This window comes from Schistocerca cancellata, chromosome 3, assembly GCF_023864275.1.
Source record: "Schistocerca cancellata isolate TAMUIC-IGC-003103 chromosome 3, iqSchCanc2.1, whole genome shotgun sequence".
Lineage (NCBI taxonomy): Eukaryota > Metazoa > Arthropoda > Insecta > Orthoptera > Acrididae > Schistocerca > Schistocerca cancellata.
This window is the reverse complement of record NC_064628.1, coordinates 567,545,187-567,572,788: the sequence shown is the minus strand read 5'-3', so window position 1 is coordinate 567,572,788 and position 27,602 is coordinate 567,545,187.

Here is a 27,602-nt window from a genome sequence, read left to right as displayed (position 1 = left end):
GGAATAATAAGAGTGGACGACCAAGAACGAAGTGCTCGGATTAAAAAGGGTGTAAAACACAGGAGGAGTCTTTCGCCTCTATTGTTCGGTCTGTATATCGAAGCAGTAATGATGGAAATAAAGGAAATTTTCAGGAGTGGAATTAAAATTCTGGTTAAAAACAGTCTTGGTTGCAATTTTAGTTTTTTTTTATTTTTCAACGACGCGTTTCGCCTTATTTAGGCATCTCCAGGTTATCTTTTCTAGATGGACGCGAGAGACATTCTGTTACTCGCTCCTGTGAACGGGAACGCGTTATACAGATCCTGGTGTCTCTCGCATACATCTAGAAAATATAACCTGAAGATGCCTAAATTAAGTGAAACGCGTCGATGAAAAATAAAAAAACTAAAATTGCAACCAAAACTGTTTTTAACCAATAAAGTATATCAAAGATACGATTGGCTGATGACATAGCTATCCTGAGTAAATGTGAAGAAGAAATACATGATCTGCGGAATGGAACAAACAGTCTAATGAGTACAGAATTTGGAATAAAGGTAAATCGGGAAAAGACGAAGGTAATGACAAATAACAGAAATGGGAATAGCGGCAAACCTAACATCAGGACTGATGGTCATGAAGTAGATGAATTCTATTACCTAGGCAGCAAAATAACCAATGATGGACGGAGCAAAGAGGAATCAAAGGCAGACCAGCACAGGCAAAAAGGAAATTTCTGGCGATGAAAGTCTACTAGTATCAAACCCAGGCCTTAATTTGAGGAAGAAATTTCTGGGAATGTACGTTTGAAGCGCAGCATTGTATGGTAGTGAAACATGAACCTTGGGAAAACCGGATCATAAGAGAATGGAAGCGTTTGAGATGTGGTGCTACAGACGAATGTTAAAACTGAGGTTGTCTGCTAAGGTTAAGAATCTGGATGTTCTGCACAGAATCCGAATTAAACGGAATATGTGGAAAACACTGACAAGGAGAAGAGACAAGATGATAGGACATCTGTTAAGACTTCAGCGAATTACTTCCATTGTAACAGAAGGAGTCGTAGAGGGCAAAAACTGTAGACGAAGACAGAGACTGGAATACATCCAGCAAATAATTGAGGACCTCGGTTGCAACTCTGAGATGAAAATTTTCCGACAGGAGAGGACGCGGGACAAATCAAATCTGACGACAGAAAAAAAATACCCAGAAATCATAAATGTTGAAAGAGACAAAATGCATATTACATGTAAACAATCATCTGAGCGCTAAGGTAACAGTAATAGCCAAGTTAATTTCAACAACAAAACAAAAGACGGAAGTTGCAAACTGTTCAATAATGTTAAAAAACTAGTTACATTACCTTTTGGAACTTAATATCCCTTCTAAAGGCCGGCCGTGGTGGCCGAGCGGTTCTAGGCGCTACAGTCACAGGTTCGAGTCCTGCCTCGGGCATGGATGTGTGTGATGTCCTTAGGTTAGTTAGGGGACTGAAGACCTCAGAAGTTCCATAGTGCTCAGAGCCATTTGAACCTTCTAAAAACTTGGGAGATAGAGACACTGATGTGTTTCCTAGTTTTTGCCACGTGTAACCTATTCGAAGAAAAACACAGAAATGAGAAACACCTGTTTGGCAATGACAGTGTGAAACACAACCAAATCAAATCAAGTGTACCATTGTCAACACTATATAATCATCATATTCCCATAAATGTAAATGTCGTGTGACTAGGACATCCTGTCGGGTAGACCGTTCGCTGGGTGCAAGTCTTTCGATTTGACACCACTTCGGCGACTTGCGCGTCGATGGGGATGAAGTGATGATGATTAGGACAACACAACACCCAGTCCCTGGGCGGAGAAAATCCCCGACGCAGCCGGGAATCGAACCTGGGCTCTTAGGATTGACATTCTGTCGCGCTGATCACTCAGATACCGGGGGCGGACTTCCCATAAGTAATAATTATCAGTGGTTTCTTTATGTGTTATTCTCAATCTGTATGTTTCATATTTTTCTAGTTTTTGTAATGCTGTTAACCTGTCTGGAAAGCGTGTAAACAAAAGCCACAAAAAAAACTCCTGCCTGTACGCACAGGCCTTACGAGGACTTTCATGTATCGATGCTGACGACGCACTGGTTGTCAAGGATGCTAGACAGCGGATGTGTGTTAAAGGATCAGTCTATAAACTGTTGTCATCACTAATATATGTGAATAAGGCAATCACTTATGTAAGTGTACCAGAATTTGGTATTAATTTATATGGTGGAAAATCAATTTATGGGCAAGATTATTTATTAAAAGACAAAGGTCAACTTAAATCTACTACCAAAACGTACTTTTAAAAGCTAGGACAAGAAGAAGAAGAAGCAGCCTGGGAGACTATTGTCAAAACTTGAACATCAAAAGCTAAGGGCACGTAATTGAGCTACGCCTTCTTCACGTTATCCAAATTTGGACACTTTAGGGTAGGAGATGAGTATTAGAACCTCGTCATACCCAAAAGGTATTGGGTTAGCTGGATGAATCGACGTTGGAGCTGGATGTGGTGAGTTGATGTTAATCAAGAATGACTCTAAGGCTACAAAGGTGGCAGCGTCAGCATCTCACAGAGTTTGATCGAAGTCGTGTACTATAGCTACGAGAATATGTAATATTACAGAATGACTTGGCAAGAATGTTGCCAATGTACATTATCACTGGCGGCAGCGGTAACGAGAATGAACGGTCGCAGGAATACCAGGCACCGGACGGCCGTGAGACAGTACCAAGAGGGAAAACCATCGTGTTTCACATGCCTCTGGCGCGTTGTATTGCATCTGCCGCAGCAATTTGGCGCCGCAGTAACACAACGAACTGTTGAAAATCGCTTACTTGAAGGACAGATCCGCCAGACACTCGGTAGCATGGTTCCACTGAGCCCAGACCATCGCCGTTGTCATTTCTGAGGAAATGTGGTTGTGCCTTGTGGCACTGACAGCCATTTGTTAGTGGAGGCCTTTTGAGGGACTGCAACCAACCTGTTTGCGTGCTAGACATACTGGACCTACACCTGGAGGTATGGTCTACGGTTCGATTACGTATGAAAGCAAGAGCACTCTCGTTGTTATCCCAGGCACACTGACTACAAATTTGTACATCGGTCTAATGATTTTTGTTGCGCTGCCATTCATTAACGGCATTCCGGAGGCTATTTTCCAGCAGGATACTGCTCGCCCACATACCACTATTGTAAGCCAAGAAGGTCTATAGGGTGACAATATGTCCAGTGACCTGCTCGATCACCAGTTCTATCTCCAATTGAGCACATATGGAATATCATTGGATGACAGCTGTAGCTTCTTCCGCAACCAGTATTCACCATCCCTATAGTGACCGACCAAGTGCAACAGGTATAGAACTCCATCCCACAAAATGACATCCAGAACCTGTACAACATACGTTTGCACGCTTGCATTTAACATTCTGACAGTTACACTGGTTATTAATGTACCATCATTTCACATTTACAATGGCTATATTATATTTACATTCAACTGTCGTCTAGCAATGTTAATCACTTAAATATGTCACCTTTGAGAAATGTATATCCCAAATTTCATTTCTCTACATCATTTATTTTTTCCGTCATATAGTCAGAGGTGAATGATCTAGTACGATGGGTGGTGGATGCGAGCTGTTAGTGGTCAGGAATGCCTCCAGCTCTCCACCCTAAGTATGCCTGTAGTGGTGCCATATATATTCATTTATTTTTTTGTCAGAAGGCATCATACTAGGGGGTACTTGACGGTGGTCAGGGCCCCCAAACTCAGGCTGTCCTCTGTTAGTGTCTTATGCTTAGATCAGCTAGTGAGCTCCTGCCACGGACAGCGTGAGGCGTCGCTCCTGTGCACGAGGTGGCAGCTAACGCGAGGCTATGTGATCACCAGGCCAGCAGTGGCAGTAAGTCGTGCCTCGCAGGAGGTTCACAGTTTGGCACTGTGGCACTACTCAGTGCCTCACACACCAGAGCATGCATAGTGGAACCGTCGGGGATGGCAGCCGCAGTGCCTTGCGGCTGCGAACTACAGTCAATGGCGAGCAGTCATATTACACTCCTGGAAATGGAAAAAAGAACACATTGACACCGGTGTGTCAGACCCACCATACTTGCTCCGGACACTGCGAGAGGGCTGTACAAGCAATGATCACACGCACGGCACAGCGGACACACCAGGAACCGCGGTGGTGGCCGTCGAATGGCGCTAGCTGCGCAGCATTTGTGCACCGCCGCCGTCAGTGTCAGCCAGTTTGCCGTGGCATACGGAGCTCCATCGCAGTCTTTAACACTGGTAGCATGCCGCGACAGCGTGGACGTGAACCGTATGTGCAGTTGACGGACTTTGAGCGAGGGCGTATAGTGGGCATGCGGGAGGCCGGGTGGACGTACCGCCGAATTGCTCAACACGTGGGGCGTGAGGTCTCCACAGTACATCGATGTTGTCGCCAGTGGTCGGCGGAAGGTGCACGTGCCCGTCGACCTGGGACCGGACCGCAGCGACGCACGGATGCACGCCAAGACCGTAGGATCCTACGCAGTGCCGTAGGGGACCGCACCGCCACTTCCCAGCAAATTAGCGACACTGTTGCTCCTGGGGTATCGGCGAGGACCATTCGCAACCGTCTCCATGAAGCTGGGCTACGGTCCCGCACACCGTTAGGCCGTCTTCCGCTCACGCCCCAACATCGTGCAGCCCGTCTCCAGTGGTGTCGCGACAGGCGTGAATGGAGGGACGAATGGAGACGTGTCGTCTTCAGCGATGAGAGTCGCTTCTGCCTTGGTGCCAGTGATGGTCGTATGCGTGTTTGGCGCCGTGCAGGTGAGCGCCACAATCAGGACTGCATACGACCGAGGCACACAGGGCCAACACCCGGCATCATGGTGTGGGGAGCGATCTCCTACACTGGCCGTACACCACTGGTGATCGTCGAGGGGATACTGAATAGTGCACGGTACATCCAAACCGTCATCGAACCCATCGTTCTACCATTCCTAGACCGGCAAGGGAACTTGCTGTTCCAACAGGACAATGCACGTCCGCATGTATCCCGTGCCACCCAACGTGCTCTAGAAGGTGTAAGTCAACTACCCTGGCCAGCAAGATCTCCGGATCTGTCCCCCATTGAGCATGTTTGGGACTGGATGAAGCGTCGTCTCACGCGGTCTGCACGTCCAGCGCGAACGCTGGTCCAACTGAGGCGCCAGGTGGAAATGGCATGGCAAGCCGTTCCACAGGACTACATCCAGCATCTCTACGATCGTCTCCATGGGAGAATAGCAGCCTGCATTGCTGCGAAAGGTGGATATACACTGTACTAGTGCCGACATTGTGCATGCTCTGTTGCCTGTGTCTATGTGCCTGTGGTTCTGTCAGTGTGATCATGTGATGTATCTGACCCCAGGAATGTGTCAATAAAGTTTCCCTTTCCTGGGACAATGAATTCACGGTGTTCTTATTTCAATTTCCAGGAGTGTAGTTTGTACGCAGACCGTGATAAACAACAGTACAATTATACCACTCAGGGCAACGACGTTAAGGGAGCTAGGTGGTCTTAATATGAAATGCAGATCCAGAGTGGACGGCCTGCAGTGGATGGAAGCTTGGCTGAAAATCACGATGACTTGCCTAACTTCTCCATCATAGCTGGCTATGGGCACTGACTGCTCATCTAAAATTTATGTGAGTTTGTTCTGCCATTATTTTTGAAACAGCAGCTCTTTTCCTCCAGCAGAACTTTGGGACAGGTCTTAGTCGTTGGGCAATCATGGCACCACCAACTCTATTGCCCCACTGTGTTGGTGGTACTATTGTCCTCGTGTGCTCTCATCGTGCCGCATCTTTGTTTTTCAAGAGATGGCTGGTGACGACTTTGCAATATCAGTACAGTGTTAAAAGGGCTTCTTTCGCAACTACAACTATCACTGAGAGTTTTTGCGCCACCCTGTCGTGATGTCTGCCTGCTGAGTCAGTCATGTGTATCTCCTGCTTAGGCAGAGCAGAGTTGGAAAAACACAACAGACCCATTTCAGGAATGATAACTACATTAGCGTAATCGTGGCGACAAATGTTTGAAAAGAAACATGGTGAATGATTTCTGACAAATTTTATATACATATACTTTTAATTTGGCTTTATTTCTAGGACAATTATCCATTAGTATTAATGCAAGAAATAGTGAAAATTCAGAGAAGAATGGAAGAGGTTTGGTGGACAACAAGACAGCATCACAAAAAAGCTTAAAAAGTAGGAGAGAGAAGCATCGTTGGAAAGATGTAAAGCGTTACTATAAACATTACATCTCAAATACATTTAATTAATTAATATATTACTTCAACCAATACACAAAATGACAGTAAAAGTGGATAATACCACAATAATAATGGAGCTTAGCGTCGGCAGTCGATTTTATTACTGCCCAAACCAATGTTGAAATTATCAGGAATTCCTGGAGAGCAGGGTGCGATGGTATTGCGAGTAGAATGCATATCTTCTGCAACCATAGTATACTTTGGAATATCTAAATATGGTTAATAATTTAACAGCGTGAAGGATTCTTAGGTATACACAACATTTTCAACAAACAAAGATGTCAACAGCGATACCCTCACATAAACTGGACTACTGTCTTGACTTTTAAACATATATTGATTAACTGAAACAATTGCCCATTTATATAAAAAGACACCATACATAAAGTCATCACTTTTGCACGATTTTTTCTCTGCTTCCGAGAATACTGACAAAAACTAAACAATCTTCGCCCAACAACGCTGATCCGTATGAATCACATTTAAAACAAGTGCATTTGAAGTTTTATAATACATGTATTCTTGTGTCACTGTCTCTGTGAATCGCTTCTGTGAACATTAGGTCTGAAGTGGTAATTTGAAAGTATTACTACACGGAGTACTAAGTCTTGGCAGTGCTAATCGCATTTTCATTTTCCGATAAAACACGAAACGCAGGTCTGAGAACTGCTGTCGGTATCACAGACCTTCAAAGGAATGCACGTTCTCTGTATGAGATCGCTCGTAAGTCACACGAAGCGAAAGAAATAGAGCGCTACTGGTTTGGAAGAGTTAGTTTATTTTTGTGTAACATTGAGGCCATTCGGACTGCAGTGGTGAAAAACCAATAGATGTCGATTTTTTCTGTGACAGCCAGAAATTAGAGTTGCAATTGAAGTTACAGAAATTTGTGTGGCCCAATAAGCAGTCCTGGAGAACATTCATGTCAGCGCTGGAATAAATGTTTATTTTGACTGCAGTTTTTGAACGCTAAGAACTGAGATGGATAGAGGTCCAGAAGCAGACTTTGATATCTACAAGTATCAAGACGGACTGATGATTCCATACCACCAATAATGATAAGTTTATATACTGACGGCTGTGTGGATTTAATGTATCTGATCTCCTTTGCTATTTGTCGAGAAATATGACGAAAGAAATTCAGTTCAGTCTCATAGTAAACTAACTAGGAAAAGAAACACCACTGCTTCAGTTCGACCCCTTTGGTGAGAGTAAGAACTTATGACATAACTGTTCCGAAGTAACGTTACCGTCACACATCGTAATGCGATACTAATTAATACTTTCCCTGTTATTTCAGTGAGTGTACTTGCGTTGCCAACTTGATTTCATGTAAGTTGGAATTCTGGATTAACTATGAATTCGCGAGCTGCACAGGGAAGCATCATGGTGCTTAATTCCCCATGAAGTCCCACAAATAAATTTAGGCCCCTCGCACAGGGTTTGCATCACTCTTGAGCAGTTTAAAAGAATGTTTAAATAACTGTGCTTTCTGTCAATGTGTTTGTTAATTTCATGAAACATACCGAGAAAATAAACTCCTGTGATATACGGACTTGACTTCAATTTCAATATCCTTTAACTTGTCTTAGAACTTTCTTTGGTTAGATGACCCATTAAAAAATAAATGCAATCTGTTGTATTTCTAACTGGTTAAGTTCATTGTGATGGCGTTGTCCTTGAGAACAGTATCTAAGTACACTAATTATTCGTTTACGAACTACTAGCATGGTGGCATAATTTCAGGTCAGCCACATCTGTTAATCAGTACAACGTAAAGCCAGCCAAAGCTGCAAAATTTCCCTTTTTGTGTTTCCGGGCCGGAACCTATTTTCATATCACCCAGATAGTCAAAGTGGTATTTCCACAAACACGAGAACAATATCAAATTGAATATATACGTATCACGAACTGCAAACGAAACGGCTAAAATGCGTACAGATAACTGCTGCGTGCGCTGTAACTGTTCCTTTGCACTTCATGATACGTATATATTTATTTTGAGATTTTTTTGTGTTTTTGGAAATACCATTTTGACTATCTGTGTGATTTGAAAATGGATACCAGTCCGAAACTAGGCATCCTGTAAGTAAAAGATATAAATTTGCAACTATGGCTAATTTTCCTTCGTACTAATTAATTTTCGTCTTGTATAAGGTCGATTTGGCTTTTGTTAACTAAGAGCAACGGACACTTTCACATCGACCCAAATTCTACAAATATCGATTTTTTTGAGTTCCCTGCAGTAAGGATGGCACAGTGAAACACTTTTAGCAGTACAGCAATTTATAGCGACCACTTTGTTCCATGTATGCCTCATCCAGCAGCTGCAGCATACTTTTGCGTAGAGCATTCAAACATTTTGTGGCGTAATAAAGTTCTGTATATACCTGTATTATGGGATACTTTATTGAGACTTTGCACTGCGTGTGAAGGTTTTCTTGCATAACGTGTAATAACTTTATATTAGTGTGAGGAGGTTTATTTGTTCATGTTAAATTATATGGAGTAATTTTCAGTTTCAACATTGATATGTCTAGTCGAACGTGGTCTAAAGCGACAAGAATAATTACTAGGCGGGGAAATTCAGTAGATCCAGAGGAACTCGTGTTGGTACCTTTTGTGGGCGATGCGAACGTAGCAGTTGCGTTGAATGTCACCGTATAAACAGTACAGCATGTCAGGAGCACGAAACTAGCGAGATTATCGAAATGGAGTCAATAGCAGAACAGAGCAGTTCAAATTCTGAAAACATTTGGGATATTCCGCTGTGGGCAAAGCCAATGCAAGAATGAGCCGACGTGGATAGAAAAGAATCGGAAGCGGACAGAAGAAATTACCCAGTGATAGATGCCTAAGCTGAAGCAGACAGGACTATAGCCGAAGCAATTAAATTTGTTGAAACATAGTTTTTGGGAATAAAGGCATCTGTATAATACTATTAAAATCGTTAAGCAGTAAAAACAGTCTAGATTACATACAGTAGTTTTATTTCAAATTAATGAAATTATGGTATATAGACTGTTTTTATTATATAGATGAAGCGGATAAAGAAGAAGCAGGGAGACGAGAACAGTTTATGGAAAAGATAACAACGTTATGAGAAGAACTTGATAGTCGTGTTACTTCAGTAGAGGGAGGAAATTTCCTACCTACACCGCTTGCACTTAAGTAAGGCAATTTAAAGTCATTCTACTGAATTCCAAAGAAATAGTTATAAGTAGTCATATGAGGGGTGGGGTTATTGTGACGCTTTCGGCAGGCACCAGACACTGTACAACCCTTTCGGAACTCGAATCCGAGATCATGAAACTGTCCCAGTTGGCTGCAAAACAAAACTGGGTCCATTAAATATCACAAAAGCCCCCTATCAGCATAAACATGCTTCCAGTTTTACCCGTAGTATGTTGCCAGTGATTAGCAGTAACCTTTTTGTGTAATTTGTGTTGTGATGTTACTCGAAGTTGCTTTATTCTGTACATGTGCATGTCGACTGTAGAGGCATGTAGGGTGTGAACAAATGCATACGGCGTCAGAGTTAGACATCCTTAGCAACATTATTTTGGGTCAAAAACTTGTGTCCAGACGCACTTCTGCTGGTCGGAGAAATTTGGTGGCACAAAATTACCTTATAGAATAACGTATTGTGTGCCTCTCTATGTCATTTTATGATATTCACTAGCCTGTGAGTCTATAAGTGTTGTTTATATGAATTTATGCTGCACTCACTGAAAACGCTACGTAACACAAATCTCAGTTTGATCACTATATGGACAAATATACAGCCGAGCACCAACAGTAATGTGTTATTCTTATTGATGCTATAATGGAATCTAGACCTTTCACTGCTTACAGGCGTGGATAAATACCGAAGGGAACAGTTGAAATATGTGTGACCCGACCGGGACTCGAACCCAGTACCTCCTGCTTGCATCGCAGACGCTCTGTCTGACTTTTTCTATAAAAACATTTATTGAAGAAATAATGTTACAGTTTCCAAATACATACTAAGTACATATACTAACCATGTACACATGTTATACATCAAATACTTGAATACTGCTCAGCAGTGTGGGATCCGTACCAGATAGGGTTGATAGAAGAGATAGAGAAGATCCAACAGAGAGTAGCGCGCTTCGTTACAGGATCATTTAGTAATCGCGAAAGCGATACGGAGATGATAGATAAACTCCAGTGGAAGACTCTGCAGGAGAGACGCTCAGTAGCTCGGCACGGGCTTTTGTTGAAGTTTCGAGAACATACCTTCACCGAGGAGTGAAGCAGTATATTGCTCCCTCCTACGTATATCTCACGAAGAGACCATAAGGATAAAATCAGAGAAATTAGAGCCCACACAGAGGCATACCGACAATCCTTCTTTCCACGAACAATACGAGACTGGAATTGAAGGGAGAACCGATAGAGGTACTCAGGGTACCCTCCGCCACACACCGTCAGGTGGCTTGCGGAGTATGGATGTAGATGTAGATGCAGAAATGGTTCAAACAAAAACAGTTTGATCATTGCAATTATGCTGATGTTAAAGAATACAACGGAAGAATGTGTTACTGACTAAACTGCCACAAAGAATGAAATTAAACATCAAGAAAAGTTTTTTTTTTAAATACATTCAAACTTCAAACATGAAGAAGTAAAATCTCCACTTTGAATCACAGGTGATCCAATCTTTACAGAAGCACAAATCGCTTTTTATGAATGATGTCAACATGTTGGTGGGATAATTTTTAATATATTAATGTACATAAGGAAATGGTCTGTGTGAGAGGCTGGTTGAGGGTAGAAACTGATCTTCAAACTTCTCAGCTTAGTCACACTAACTATGAGTATTTCACACAAATGTATGGGAATCACTAAATACAGAATATGGAAGATTTATGCACACTGCACGTAACAACTATTTAATAATCATATTAGACAATTTCTTAAATACTTGACAATGGCGGAAAGGAGATATTATAAAGTTGACTAGCCTTCCAACTACGCTTCCTGGACATTAATTGAATGTTAAGTATCTGAAATGATCAGACCTATATAATAAGTCTCTCACTGCAAAACTGACATACACATCACAGTGCAAAAATGAACAGGGAAAAGTGCCAGCCATTGAATATTACATTATATCAGGTAGAATATTATGATCTTAAACAATCAATAAGGACATTTCCATAAAAACTGCCATTTTCCAGATTTCTAATATAAATCAATAATGCAGCTTTAATGTTTTGTTTTTTGACACTATTAGACACACAATCTGACTGTCACATAATTTCTGTACATTGGCTTATAAAACTTCCTAAACTACTCTCTGAAGTAGAAAAAGCACAAAAAAACAGTAAAATTTCCAATAATATCCCTAAGGTAACTACAATACATCACTGTCAACACAGTCTTCTTTTTCATATTAACCAATGCCCATTGTTTCAAATATAATTTTTTACATATTACTGAACTTTTTCTTGCGATTCCAATTCCTTCTAATTTTGTGGAATGCACACAGCATGTATACCTTGAACTCTATGACGCTGTCGGGTCCTAATTTGTTAAGAACGTAATTAACAATAATTCCCATCAACCAGTACATAGCGTTATTTTTTGCCTCTAGGAAATAGCGTGCTTTAGGCCTGTGTATCAATGACAGCGATACATACTCAAGGGATGTCCTTGTAATCAGAGCTGTTTGCTCCCAGATCCACTTTCAACAATTCATGTGACCACTGCAAGTATATCTATGAATTATTGTGTCAACTAGATGGCATTGTTGACATAAATTGGTTTCACAGACTCCGGTTGCGTACAGTCTTTCATTGGTGCCAACTATATTGTTAACTGTCTTGTACTATGACGTTTTTATATTAGTTGTGAGAACATTAGAACTAATGATATTCCAAATATCAGTCCACCCAATGTTTGGAAGCTGTCGTTCTATTTTGTTCCTTCCTTCGCTTTTCTTTCGTTCCCGCATTATCGCTCTTGATGTTAAGTTTCGTGACTCTCTGATTTCGACACTTACATAAATAAACTGAACAAAAAAAATCATCACATGCTGTAAGCGACTATTGATATTCTGCACGTCAATCGTGAGAAGCAGCCTTCGAGGTTTAATGATCCCGAAAAGTTAGCTGGTTATGCTTTCTCGTGATTCTCTTATTAAACTAACTTACCTTTTGATAAAAAGTGCAGAGGCTTTATTCGTTATATCACCTAATCATAGTCCACCACCTTTAGGGTCTAAAGTGCCTACTTTAGCAGGCACTCTGAAAACTTCACCTCTCCACAAAAAGTTGGTGATTTTGGACATTATTCTCCTCGCTATTATTCTAGGTATTGGAAACAGCTGGGCAGTATAATAAGCTTCACCAAGGATGCATGAGTTGATATACTTTGTTCTTTGAACTTGGTTCATATATCGAGCAAAATTCTCTATAATGTCTCCTTGCACTTTAACTGCTGCTACTTTCCAATTTAAACTATCATTCTCATGGGGCATGCTGTCAGGGTGATCCCAAGTGTTTTATGTTGTCGGACTAATTTTTCCCACTCGACGTTGATATTATCAAAACCTCTGAGATTTAACATCCTACTTTTTTTCTCGTTTGCATTGGCTCCAGATGCTCCACGGTACGAATCAGTCACTGTTGCTTGGTGGTTACCTCGTCATTAGTCCTTATAATGACCCCTATATCGTCAGCATAGGATATTATAACTGTTTTATGCCCTGATAATGTTAAGCCTTTTAATCTAGCACGGACAAGTCGGAGGAAAGGTTCCAGCGAAACGGTGAAGAGCGACATGGACAGAGGACTTCCTTGAGGAAGATCTCGTTGTATTTGCATCGGCCTGGATTGATGATAACTAACCGCTATTTTAGCATTTATTTCAGCTGCTATGTTCTTAATCAACTGTGTGACCCTATCGTTGAAACCTATTTTATTCAATACCTGTAGAATATATTCATGATTTACTACATCGAAAGCTGTATAAAAAACTAAAAAAAAGCACACTTTATGTTTGTTACAGAAGTTATTGCAATGATATCCCTGAATTCTGCTAGATTTCAAAAATTGGTTCTGCCTTGCGCTCAGTTCTGATGTTGACTAATAATATTGTCTGTAAGGCATGAAATTCTCTTCTTTACTATTCTAGCTATTAATTTATAATCAGAATTGAGCAGTGAAATTGGTCGATAATTATTTAAATCTTTGTTTCTGTTACTTTTAGCACCAGAACAATTTTACTCTCCTTAAACTTAGCCGGAATCATTTTACCCTGAATAACCTCATTTATATTGTCCACGATTTTCGCACCTACTATTGGCCGGTAGCGGATGTAAAACTCTGCTGGCAGACCATCCGGTCCTGGGGATTTTTTCGGTGGTGAGGCGCACAGAGTCTCATACACGTCCTCTTCACTGACAACCTCGAGAAAATTTTCGTTGTCACCTTTTGTAAGCTGTGGGGCTAGGGTGTCAAGGAATTCTTCCAAGGAAGCATCCTTATTTTGTTGTACATAATATAGCCCGCCATAATAGTGATAAATCTCGTCCATGATACGCTGCTGGGTTCTGAGAATACTACCGTGTTTTGTTTGAAGTTCATCAATAAAAGTCCTTCTCCCGTCTTCCGTATGCTTCACTAAATGATACAGGGAAATAGCTCCACATTCTGACACCGAATTTGCCTTCGATTTTATTTTCAACCCTTCCATTTCTCTTCTCTTGATATTAAGTAACTTGGCTTTGACTTTTTTGACGTCTGCCATCCGAAGTGAGGAACCCGCTGAGACTTGATCATATAGATCTCTCAAAAAGGAATAGTAATAATCTTTAGCGGATTTCATTCCTCTTTCGCTCTGGGCTCTGTATTGAATAAGAACCTTCGGCCACTTTCGCTTTACCCTTTTAACCCCCCCCCCCCAGTCAATAGCAGTGGCATATGTACTATGAGTACACAGGCATATTGCCCATGTTTCTTTACTCTAGTCTTCTAATTCATGATTTACTGACAAGGAATAGTTCAAATTCCACTGATTCTTGAATCGGCGAACTGGGTGTCTTGGCAGATTTATGCAAGCTAAGACGCTTGAATGGACTGAAAAGTACGTATGAATGGTTTCTTCTTTTGTCACGGAAGTTTCAAGATTTTTAGAAATACATAATCTATCAATCCTGCTACGTGATGTTGCTGCGATATAAGTGACCTCAACAATGGAGGGGTATTTGATTTCCCATATCTCCTGTAATTCTATACCAGTAACTAGTTATTTTACTTCACTTGAGATATTAAAATTAGGTAACTGATCTTATTGATTTAAAACACAATTAAAATCACTTCGAAGTAATAACTATTTTGGAGCTTTCCTTAACAAGTATATCAGGTCATCTTTGAAGAAACGTGCCCATCAGCTTGGTGAGAGCTTCCTGAAGGGGCATACAAGTTGATAATAGTCACACCATAGATATTTAGTCCTATTCTAATTCCGGATTTCAATCGTTCCACTTCGCTTACTGTAATCCCTTCCCTTACCAAAACAGCTTGTTTCGAGAGACACATTTATGTAACTAACAAAACCGGGAATTACTAAATCCGAAATTAGAACTTCTTGTAACAGGGCAATATCAGTTGCAGATTCGTATAAAAATTCCTTGAGGGCTGATAGTTTCAAACCGGACGTAATTTTATTTATGTTTATAGTGGTGACAGAATAAGACTGCTTCATTGAGCTGTCACTATGAAGTGGTTTTGATGAACTAATTTAGTTTCCTGTAGTTCTGGGTTCAGTTAAGCTATAGCAGTTTTCTCTGAAGGCTGAACATGGAGTAACACTTCAATCACGCAAGCAGAGTGATTTCCTGGTAAACCTTCTGATTTTTCCTCCAGTGATTCAGGTAGGACAGTTTCGGACCGAACATTCTTTGGGCTTGGGCCGCCCTTGCCGGATTTTCCCTTCTCTTGGTTACGAGCTACATTCTCATTTGGTTGTGTCGGTATTTTACTTCGTGGCTTATCTGGAGCAGCAGCAGACGCTTTCGCAATTTCTGTTGCCAGCGCCTGCCCTGAGGTGTTGACCGTGATTTCAGTTTGGCCATCACTTCCTCGTTCTTTATTAATATCACTTACATCCCGATCGAGGGAAACAAATGAAGATTGCGGTTTTACAACCTCTCCCTCAGTTTGTTTATTAACAGATAGCTGCTGATCTTTGCAGTCGGCTACTGCATCTGTTGATTCTTGCAAATTAATACTGATTACACACCCTTCATTTTTTGGTACCATATGTGTATTATCTTTCTGATCATCAGTTTCCATTCGCATTTAGCCTTCCGGTTCCTCTGCCTACTCATCGCACTGTTTTTGCTTGCGAAGAGAGGGAGTTGGACAAGACAACTCGTCCTTTGAACAACTATCAGTTGTCTGCAGAGGTATCTTTTTCGGTTGCATTTTAGTTTCACGAGTAGTGGGAACAGGGTTTCCATTTGTTGTTACCGGGGGAAATTGACTGTTATCGTGAAGGGAGACATCAGCTTGGCCCGCTGCGTTAACATCCTCAATCAGTTGATCCGGGCTGTTCTTTAGTAACAGATCATTTAAGGAAAGCTTCTAACGCTGTATCAAATTACTTTTAAGAACAACAGTTTGCGGCGGACATTCCTGTCTGAAGTGGCCAGTTTCGTTACATGTATGACATGTAGATTCCTGACCCGTATAAACAATTTGTGCCTTATACTCACAAACAGTTATGTGAGACGGAATATTCGTCTTAAGGTATATCTTTACGCAGTGGACCCCGTTGCAACACAGCAGTTCAAATCGAGGCGAACATCTTTCATTTGCAATTCATTTAATGTCCCCGTAGTTTGAAGAGCTTCCTTAATCTTATCATTTTCAATTTCAATGGGAAGTTTCCAGACACGAACGGTTTTGTAATGAATCTCTGATCTATAGATGGAAACCTTACTTTTATAACCATTTCCATGCACAAAATCTAATTCATAGCCCCACTTTTTTAATACTTTATCAACACTCACAGCACTGATGAACTTGACAAAAACACAATATCTCTCCTGATCCAGTTGCCAGGTATGGACTGTTTCAGAACTGAGACCAATCACCTGTGTAATACAGTCATTTACTTCCACGGATGTTGGCTGAACGGGACGGGATTCTTCCTGAGCGGTGTAGTCATGATTAATCCAGCGATGCAATTTCGGTTAAGCAACCGAAATTCCAATTATCAGCAGCAAGACCAGAAAGAGCGATCAGATCACAAGGAATATGAACGAACACGGAAATTAACGGTCGGACAGCACTCGGCGAAGCACAAGTACAGCGATGTAAACGCGGAAGTGCAGCGCAGCACTTAACAGCGGCCACTCGCTAGCGCGGCTGAAACGGAACTGACTAGTGGTGGGCAGGTAATCGCATATCTGTTAGAAATCACAGTGACTGAGAAGTCACAGATAACACAATAACAACTTTACAGAATCTGCCATTTCAGTCACAGTTAGCAGTCGCAAGTAATATTTCACATTCAAAGACGTGAGCCATCTGTTGGTCGAATTTAGCACTGCTTTCTGCGATTTCAGTGACAAGTCGCAACTAAGAGTCGCAAGAAGCAACTAAAAAGCGCAGTTAACATTCTTTGTCGAGTGCTATTTGTTGATCGACTTTCGTACTTCGTTATAAGGACATGAGATCGATGAATGGTCGAAGAATTAAACCACGGCCTATGTTATAATCGGCTGATTCGATCCCATTCGTTAGGTCTACGTCACTGGGACTTTCCCCAACTAGTTGAAAATTCCCAGAGTGGGGACAGGATTTACAGTATTTCCTGATTTTCTTCCATTTCGTCTCTGGTCGTTCAAGGGTTTATTTCTTGTTTCTGCCAAGATGAAGAGATCACGGTGGAGCGAATTGTGGAATCATTTCACTATTCTGTATCAAGAGTATGCGAAATGTGGTTTATGCGGCAAAAAGTTGTCGTACAGAACCAGAACGACGAACTTGAAGAAACATATCGAAAGGTCTCAAATAATGGTGAACTTTGCGACAAATTCAAGATCCGTCGACCCTATGTTGCCAGAGCCTGGTATGTTGCAACAGCTGATTGTTTTATGGGATGCTTAGTTGTTTTTTGTCTGCACTCTTTTTAAAACAGCGCTGTTAATACCAAGAAAACAACATGCTAGGCTGTGTGATATTTTCAGTAGATCATTTAGAAAATTTACTCTTGGGGGCTAGGATTTTACTTTATATTTTCTACCTATGGTATATGCGTTTGTAAGTGTAATAATACCCATCGATCTTAACTGAAATTTGAACGAGATATTCTCGCCGTCCGTGGCACTTGAAATGTGCGCGATTGTGCTGTGCTGTTGGCAATGCCACGTGGTAGCAATAGCCAATAAGAATTCGACATAACCGCCCGACGCAGCCGTTACCAACATGCGCGCACAACATTTACACAACATTTTATTTCTTCCAACACGATGATTTCCTGTGGAAATTGCTCAGTTGCAACTAGATTAGTTAAATGACATTAACTGTCCGAATTATAGTGAAGATTTCAGCTTTAGATTTCATCTGTAAGAATAAAATTCGAGTTAAAAATATATACCGTTGTGTAACAGGCTGCAAAGCAACCCACGAGTCCACTCTATTTAAATTAGAACGTCGATGTTCACTTCCCTGAAATTAATGTTCTATGTCAGACAGTAATTAGAAATCAGTTTCCACTTTTTTTGTTGCTGTATAGTGTAACTCAAGGCTGCGATTTCATTTTGATTGTACCAAATTAACATCGAGTGAAGTGCGATGTAATTTAAAATCTGAATGGTGTATTGTATTTCACGTTGCTCTTAATTACTGTTGTATAAGATTTCAAACTTGAAGTGGCGTGAGGAAAGGTTTACATTGCACGTATAATTAATAGAACAGAATAGAATCTTTATTTGCCTATCGGTATACTATCCATACAATTGGCGTCTTCAGTGTGTTGAATACATAAAAGCAAAATGTAATTATGCAAGTATTTATGTGCAGGACAAATATACATATGCTTAATTAATGGTAATAACATAACAACAGTAGTAATAGTTAATTATATTTATCACATATAATATAAAAGTATCTATATAAATATGTGTTATCTTACGTACCCTGTAGAAAAAAAGTGTGAATGCTTATACATTACTGTCACACACCTATAGTCATACTTCATTATGTAGTTACCATCTGATTACTGCCACTGCATGTTTCCTGTCTATCACTGTTTAGAAACTCATCTGTTGAGAAGTATAGCATACATTTGAACCACACTTCTATGGGATGCTTCAAACTATTCATTAATATATTGCTTTCTGCTCTTATGGGTTAATGTCGGTCTTGAGTATGAAGATCTAGATTACTATTATTTTGGATGTTATGGACATGGACTTGGGATCTTAAATTAAGATTATTAATGTTTCCTTTAGCATGTAGTAAACAGTTGTAGGTACACATACGAGGCAGAGTCATTACCTTGAATACTTTAAAGCGTTTTTTACAGCTTTGTCTTGGTGGTAGATGCAATATACATCTGCTTTCTTCTACCACTTCAAGAAGGTACTTGAATTCACTGAATTACCCCATAACAGTATTCCATTCTGCAATTGTGAATGGAAGAAAGAAAAATATGCAGAAATTAATAAATGTTTACTAATAATGCATCTCATGTTGTGCAGTAGGAAGAGAGTACTAGCAAGTTTGCCACACAGATGGTTTATATGCTTATCTCATGTGAGTTTTTTATGTAAATGCAATTCCAGTAATTTAACACATTTTGTGTCTTGTTTAAATGTCCTTAGAGTGAAGTAAACTACCTCCATTTTTATTTTATGTATTGTTAATTGATTGGCCCTGCACCAGTCACTGCTCATTTCACTTACAACTTTGTAGTATTCTAAAGTATATTTCTGATTTTCTCCATCAGTGATGAGTGTCATGTCATCAGCATACAGTACTTGGAAAGTAAATTGTACTCTAAATGTATATCCTGCCTCTGTTGCTGACACTATCTGTATGTTGGTGTTCAGCTATTGTTTTATACGTGAAGCCTCTCTTGCACTGGAGTTGCCAGAAGAAGGCACCACAGCCAGCAGCACACAGGGGGAAGCTGTCCCCTCCATATCTCAGCATCAGATAGCTATCACAGAATACGTTCCAAAAAATATGGGACTGATTCAAAACTAGAAGGTGGATAGCAAATTAATGGGTCTGTTCACAAAAGGCTATCAACCTTCCTCTATTGTAAATGACTCTGGATTTAGTAGTTTTGTACATGCACTGAATCCCGCTTATGAAATACCGAGTAGAAGGACTGTAACAAATGTAATGTTGCCAGCAGCATATGCAGAAGCAAATGAGAAAGTACAACAAAAGCTACAAGGCATAAAGACAATCTGTCTAACAACATATTGCTAGACATCAGCTTCTAATGAAAGTTGTATGGCTGTGACTGGACACTTCATAAATGAACAATTCAGATTACAGTCAGTACGGCTGGAATGCAGTCATTTCAGTGGTGCTCATACCAGCTCAAATTTGTCCACAGCTTTGATTAAAATTACAGACAAATTTAGTCTTGGCGGGAAAATTTTAAAGGTGGTTGGTCACAGACAATGCACCAAATATGAAAAATGCTGTTTCCACCATTCTCAAGTGGAAACATTTTGGTTGTTATGCTCATACTCTTAATTTAGTTGTGCAGGATGCACTTAAAAATGTTCAGGAAGTTCACCAGAAAGTCAACACCAATTGTAAGTTTCTTTTTTTTTTTTTTTTTTAAAGGAGCAGCAGTGCAACAGAGCGCCTCTTGACATGCCAACAGAACAGTGGCAAAGTAAACTTCAAGAAATTGATCAAGGACTTGCCCACAAGGTGGAATTCAACCCTGTTTATGTTGGAACGTATTGTTGAATTGTCAGAGGCAGTGAAAATTACAGTAGCCCTTTGTAACAGGCCCACAGAACTTCCATCACAGTCAAATGATGAGTGGAAAATCTGCTCCGAACTCTGTTCGATTTTGAAACTGTTTGAGCAGGTTTCGAGGCAGCTCAGTGCAGAGGAGTACCCAACTGGCAGCTTGGTAAGTTAATAATTTACTTTATTTGGCTCATGTAAGTTCAATGTCACTTTATTGTATACTTTTCTTATATGTTGTGTAGTTGTTAGCATATTTGTCTCAATTTTCAGGTTATAGTCCTGACATGTGGCCTTCTGGCAGTGTGCGATGAAGTAGTCGAAATGCAGTTAAATGAAGTTTCAAAAATGAAAGTTGTTGATGCACTGAAAGAGGGGTTTACAAACCGGTTTTCGAATCTTGAGTAGAGCCAATCCATTGCCATTGCTACCCTTCTGGATCCACGTTTCAAATTGCTCGCATTTCAGAACCATACAGCAGCAGACAACACGAAGAAACAGTTAATTAATATTGTTGCCCAGAAACTGGAAAAATATGTGCCAGTAGGTATTCAGCCTTCACAATCTGTTGAGCCAAATAATTTGGCAACTGAGTCCTTCTCTGTGTGGGGCATACTTGATAAGTTAGTGAAACATGCACAGCCACAGGGCACAGTACAGTCATGTGCTATTGTAGAGGTTCAAAGGTATGTTGACAGCTCAGTCATCAGTAGAATTGAGGATCCTCAGGCATGGCAGAGACAAAATCAGTGCATATACCTAACCATTGCAAAAGTAGCGCAAGAGAGATTTAATGTTGTACCAACTTCTGTGCCTTGTGAGAGGGTTTTCTCAAAAACTGGACATTTAATAAATGACAGAAGAACCCACCTCAAGCCATCGAATATAGAAAAACTAATATTTCTGAATTCCAGTGGTACCTGTGATTAGACACTGTTGCTGGTATGTGATACATCATTAGAACTCAGTACATTGTCAAACTGCTCATAATCAGAATAGTTGTATATGAACAAGAATAATTATAATCTTCAATATCCTTCTTCCATGCATACACTCTCTTGCAGAAAATTCTGGACCCATGTGAGGTTTGCTTCCATGGAGGTAACTAGGAACTTTCAACACAACCAAACAAGACCACACAGCTGTATGATGCCTAGCAATATTACAACATGTGAGTGTGTGTATCCAGTATGTAGATGATACATTTTATTCTTCTAATACATACGTTGTCTTGAAAAAAATAACTGTGATTTCATTTGTATTTTGATCACATGCAGGTGACTGGGCACTTTCAACACAAGCGAACAAGACCACACAACTGTATGATGCCTAGCAAAATGTAAAATATGTAAGTATTTGTGTCCAATATATGGGTAAAACCTTTTACTCTTCCAGTGCATATGTTGTCATGTAGAAAATTGTGAACTCATTTGTGTTTTAATTGTATGCAGGTAACTGGGCACTTTCAACGCAAGTGAAAAAGACCACACAACTGTATAATGCCTAGAAAAATGTAAAATAATTGCGTATGTGTGTCCAATACATAGGTGAAACCTTTTACTCTTCCAGTGCAAATGTTGTCATGTAGAAAATAGTGAACTCATTAGTATTTTTATTATATGCAGGTAACTGCTCACTTTCAACACAAGCAGACAAGACCACACAACTGTATGATGCTTAGAAAAATTTAAAATATGTGAGTATTTGTGTCCAATACATAGGTGAAACCTTTTACTCTCCCAGTGCATATGTTTTCATGAAGAAAATTGTGAACTCATTTGTATTTTTATTATATGCAGGTAACTGGGCACTTTCAACACAACTAAACAAGACCTCACAACCGTATGATGATTAGCAAAATGTAAAATATGTGAGCTTTTTGGTGTTTCATAATTCATGCTAAGAATAATTTTGCTAGAATAAGTTATTTAGGATGTATTGGATATAACTTGGAACATGAATGAAATGAAATGTTTGGGCTCTGATTAACATTGTAACTGAGCAAAGTCAAGTGTTATAATGTATTGCACTAAGATATAATTGTTCAATATTGTTTTGACAGATGAACACATAGTATAACAGAGCGTAATCCTTACACTATAAAGGCTCACAAACACGTCATTTCTCATACACTGTGGGCTTACTAATATTTAGTTTCTTCATCTTTTGTTGCGGATACTTTTCACTTACTGCAAGTATTTCACTTTGGCATAAATGTGAGTTACATCTCTAGCATCAAAAGATTGGTAACACAGACCATTGATATCACTTCCAAGACTGTGTTTTCTTTGTCATATTAGTTTCTGTTTGTTGAAAAACACAGATTTAGTTTTGTTGACATATGCACAGTAATGAACAATTTAATGAGGCAGAGAACACATATTTTTAACCAGAATTTCATCATCATCCACTACTACATTGAAATCTTATAGATCGTTAACTATTTGTTCATTCATTTGTCCACAGAAAGGTGCCGAGGAACAGGTCATACTGTGAGCAGTATGTCTGTGACTTGGATGGAGCACAGTTACTGATTTGATACCATTAAGGAACAAAGCTTTGTAATGATTAAAATGGTGAGTGAATGTAAATACTGGAAGTGTTATTTCTTTATACTAAAACATGCTACTATAAGTTATGTTTCAGAACTATCTTGAGCACCTTGACTTGAAAAATAACAGGAATACCATCTAGAATATTACAAGTGAGGACAGTCAGTCAGTTATAATCCATGAGCTTAGGCTTAAGGAAAAAAATGCTATATATGTAATTAAAGTTGATTATAATGTGTGATGTTGTAGACATACAATAATCTGTTTAGTGCTATCTTTTGCATACTGAAATTGGTGACCACATGTGGATCAAAACTGGAATGAGCAAAGAATACCAACCAAATTTAAGACCAAAAAACCAAAAAGAGCCACAACCAGCGATGGAACACACGCAAGTTTGAAATATTTGTTCCAAATGCACACTAACAGTTTTTTTCCTTTTTTATGTTGATTTTACATGTACATATATGTTCCTGTCTCCTGCTAAAAATGATGAACCATCCCAACTAGCAAATTTTACTTTGTTATTTAGAACTTTTTTAATTGCATTAATTAAGAGCCACCTGCACTTTGAGAAGACTAAAACTTTTGAGCTTTCATTATGCATCCAATAACAAGATTAATATGTGGGGCGTGTGAAATGCATGTTTTTCTCATACTTGTACAAATGATTCATGTAACCTGACGAGGCCAACCCATGATTCAAGAATAAGAGGAGGAAGAGGATGAGGAGGAGGAGGAGGAAGAAGAAGAGGAAGAAGAAGATCCCTCAAGACTGCAACATAAAATATTTAACATGTAGCAAAACAACTGTACACATTTGATAACGTCCTTCTGGGGATTTTAGGAGCTGGTTTTCTTTCAGACCGTGGGCAAATGCCTGGACGTATGAAAAGTTTCCAGCTCAGAAAATGTTCATTTTTATGAATTTGTCAGTAAAATGCTGTAGATAACTACCAAAAGAAAAATGCTTCCTGTAACACAGATCTTTTATTAAAAATGTATCGTAGTAATGCAAGTTGTAAATTTTTTAAATATTTGCAGTCTGTGTAACTTGAAAAACTGAATTAATTATGTAGAAGAAACAGCTTGTCTACATAACAATGTAACTGTATCTACACCAACATTATATGATTTAATATTTACTGACAATACCACATGTAAAACCATAGATAAATAAAATCTATTTGAATTTAAACAGAAATACAGTAGCTGACACGTCATATTTGACATTCCCTGAACCTGTTGAGTAAATTACAAGTGTGCTTTTCACCTGGTAGGAAATAGCTCTTATCCCTTGCAATAGCCAGTCAGATGGCATTAGATATGTGCTCAGGGTCACAATGTTACTGCTCACTGTACGCACTAGCATTTCTCGAGATCACTTGCTAGTGCACTGTTAAGTCTCTTACAAAGGTAAAAATGTGAAGAATTAAATGAAGTTTGTTCCTGCAGTTGCATGTAAGTTCACCAGGTGAGAATGTACCTTTCCAGCACCCAGTGTCTGTCTTTTAAGCAAATTAAGAGCAAGGCATGCAGACAAGTTTAAAATTTGGAGAACAAGTTTAACATATCATTTGTCTAATAGACTTGGGTAAAGACTCCCATTTCAATGTGAAGAATTTGAATATCTGTTTTATGCATATGTTATTCCCTAAATGTGGCTGTAGTGTCACCATCTTCTTCAAAACAACCTGCTGTGAATTGTTCAACTTGCTTGCTCCAATCCAGCCCCTTGTTACATAGAGCCTATACATTTTAAACTTAGGCACTGGAAAAGGAACTGCAACTGAGACTTCATACTGGCCTCACGATCTAGGTGTTCGCCCTTAAAATTTATCTCAGCAGGATTACTGAAGTATTACTTGGTCTTTATGTTAACTACACTATTTTTAAAAACAACTCCAATAATCTCATACTCAAAGTTATTGGCAACTTACTTTACATATTAAAAAAAGAAATACGACTCAGCGGTTTTAACGCTTGTAATATGCCTCAGCTTGGGACTGTATGTGCATACTGTATGACGACATGCACATTCAGGACCATTAATGGTTGGTCAAACAGCTGTAAATGAATGTATTAAATCAATAAGAAGCAGCATTGCCCATTTCTCCTGAAAATATCATTTACAGACAAGTAACCTACAAAATATGTTTGATTCTGCATCCAATATGACAATTGTGGTAAATACTCCACCTGCCTGCAGGAATTTGCAATGTTAACACAGCAGAACTCTGACATCTGTATAAGTGTAATGAAACAAAGACAATAGTGTTGAATAAAATGAATCCCTCACTTTTGTTCCGACACAGTTCAAAACTATGGAGAAAATTTTTACACCTGGCGTTCTACATGGCAACTACACACAAGAAGAACGTGGGGGTGGCGTCATGTCACACTCTCCAACAACTCTTTACCAATAATTAAATGGTGGAAAATTTTGGGGTATAGAACGGCTTAACACGTGGAAAATGATATTTTATTTATTCACTCACTGTATTTAACATTTATCGTTCCTTTAAAATTGCACAAGAACAGTTCAATCACTCATTACACACACTTATTTCATAATTACGGCACTTTTAAACAGCAAATCCTCTAAGAGTTGTCTTGAATATTCGCGATTCTCTCTCAAGAGCCTTTTTTAGTGGATAGAGACGTACAGAAACCAGTAATCAGGGTCGGAAATGCGGCTGCAAAATTAAAAGGGTTATTAAACATTTTTGCTGTCACTAATTACAAGCAATGTAATTGGCAGAGCAGTATTACTGATATATGCTGGCATGAAAGACATTCAACGGGGGATGTTTCACATCTGCAAGAACGATCTCATTTAAGTGATTGAGTTCATCGAAACACTTAGAAACCAACCTCTCGTCTGACGAAGACAGTCTAAAGACGCAGTGGCTGTTGACGATAATATTTCGAATTATCGCTTTACTGAGTGACTGAAATGTAGTTCGGGTACCTGCGAACATAGCAATACGTTAGAATTCTTTTTGTAAACATGAACTATTACGGTACTGTTTGGCTACTAACAAATTAATTACACTATTATTATTTTCAATATTGTTTCTTTAATACAAAAGTAAAGCCAACGGAAGAACAATTGTAAAGCACGCTTACTAATGACAGTTTTGTTGAGATGAAATTTTCTGTGTAAAGACATGTAACTTTTTCATTCGGAGATAAGTCGCAGAAATCGCAGAAGTAGCAGAAATCGCAGAAATAACAGAAATCCCAGAAGTCGCAGAAAGCGCAGAAGTCGCAGAAATCGCAGAAGTAGCAGAAATCGTAGAAGTCGCAGAAATCGCAGTGGTAGAGTGCAGAGGGATACAAGACGTGGATTCCTTAACTGCGATTCTTAACTGCGACTAATCACAGTTAAGAATAACAGATACTGAAAAGTAGCATTCACAGAAATCACTGATATCGAAAAATCGCAGTTTAGCCCATCACTAGAACTGGCTGATAGACCGAAGACACAGGCGATAGTGGGACTGCAGGGATTTAACTCTGGCACGCTCCCCGTGAGACCCACACTTTCCCACTTTCTGTCCACAGACTACATATGTAGTGCCCCTGAACACTATACTCGGAACTCGTAGTAGTCAATCTACCGGATAGAGCGACTGCCATGTAAGCAGGAGGTCCCGGGTTCGAGTCACGGTCGAGGCACACATTTTTCAACTTTCCTCGTTGATATTTATCAACGCCTGTAAGCATCGAAAGGTCTAGATTTCATTGTAACATCATTCTTCGAAAGCTGCCAGATCACCAGTGATATTTGTACATGTACCAGCTTCATATCTTATTAAAACTGTCGAGGGAACGAGGTTATGGAGACTGTTTGAGTAACGAAGATTTTTCAGTCAGCAATCCGAACTAACTTTAAGTGCAGTAAACATAAATTATTTTGCATGAAAATGTTGTGGAATAACCGCAATTAAAGTCTTCCATTAAATTCTTCATAGCTGCGCACTCTCATTCTTGCTATCATGTGGTGCACTGTGGTTGTATGAAGAGGCCAAAATTTGCTCATTGAGGGTGGCGTCTATTTCAGAAGTAGGCGAGTAGCGAGGTGCGAGAGAAGGACATGCTTGAGGGTACAACGGAGGGATCCGCAGATCCTTCGGCAGGGGCGGCCAAGGTTTCGGCTCGTGGGCAGTAGCCGGGACCGAGTGCCTAAGCCCTCAGCTTCACATTTGCTCCAACACCACGCCGCGCTGACCGAGTGCGAGGAGGAGAAGAGGGGAAAACAGCAAAATGCCGCATCTAAATGGTAGTACTTTCATACTGCAAATGACGTGGTTCTATATTCCACATTTCTCAACAGCTTAGATCTAAAACAGTGTTAATTATTTTTGACCACACATAACATAATTTGGATCTGGTCCAAACTGTTGGCATACGGACAGGCGCAGACAAGACTCTGTCACTCAAGTTTCTACGTAATCGAGACTTATTGAGATTCATAATTGACGAAAGGTCTTTCATACCTATATGTCGACTGAAGTATTCTAGCACTTTTGCAATCTCATTATGGACACTTGGAGACCAACCTGAGATAATGAAAGTACACTTCGTGGACAGTTTTAATGTATAAATATTTGTCCTTAATCTGTAATTAACTTGCAGGTCAATCACATCTACACATGCACAGGGGCTCTTTCAACTGAAACGGTCTCGAAAACAGCTCGAAAACAGATTTAAGACTGCCAGAGTCCTAAACCTTTAT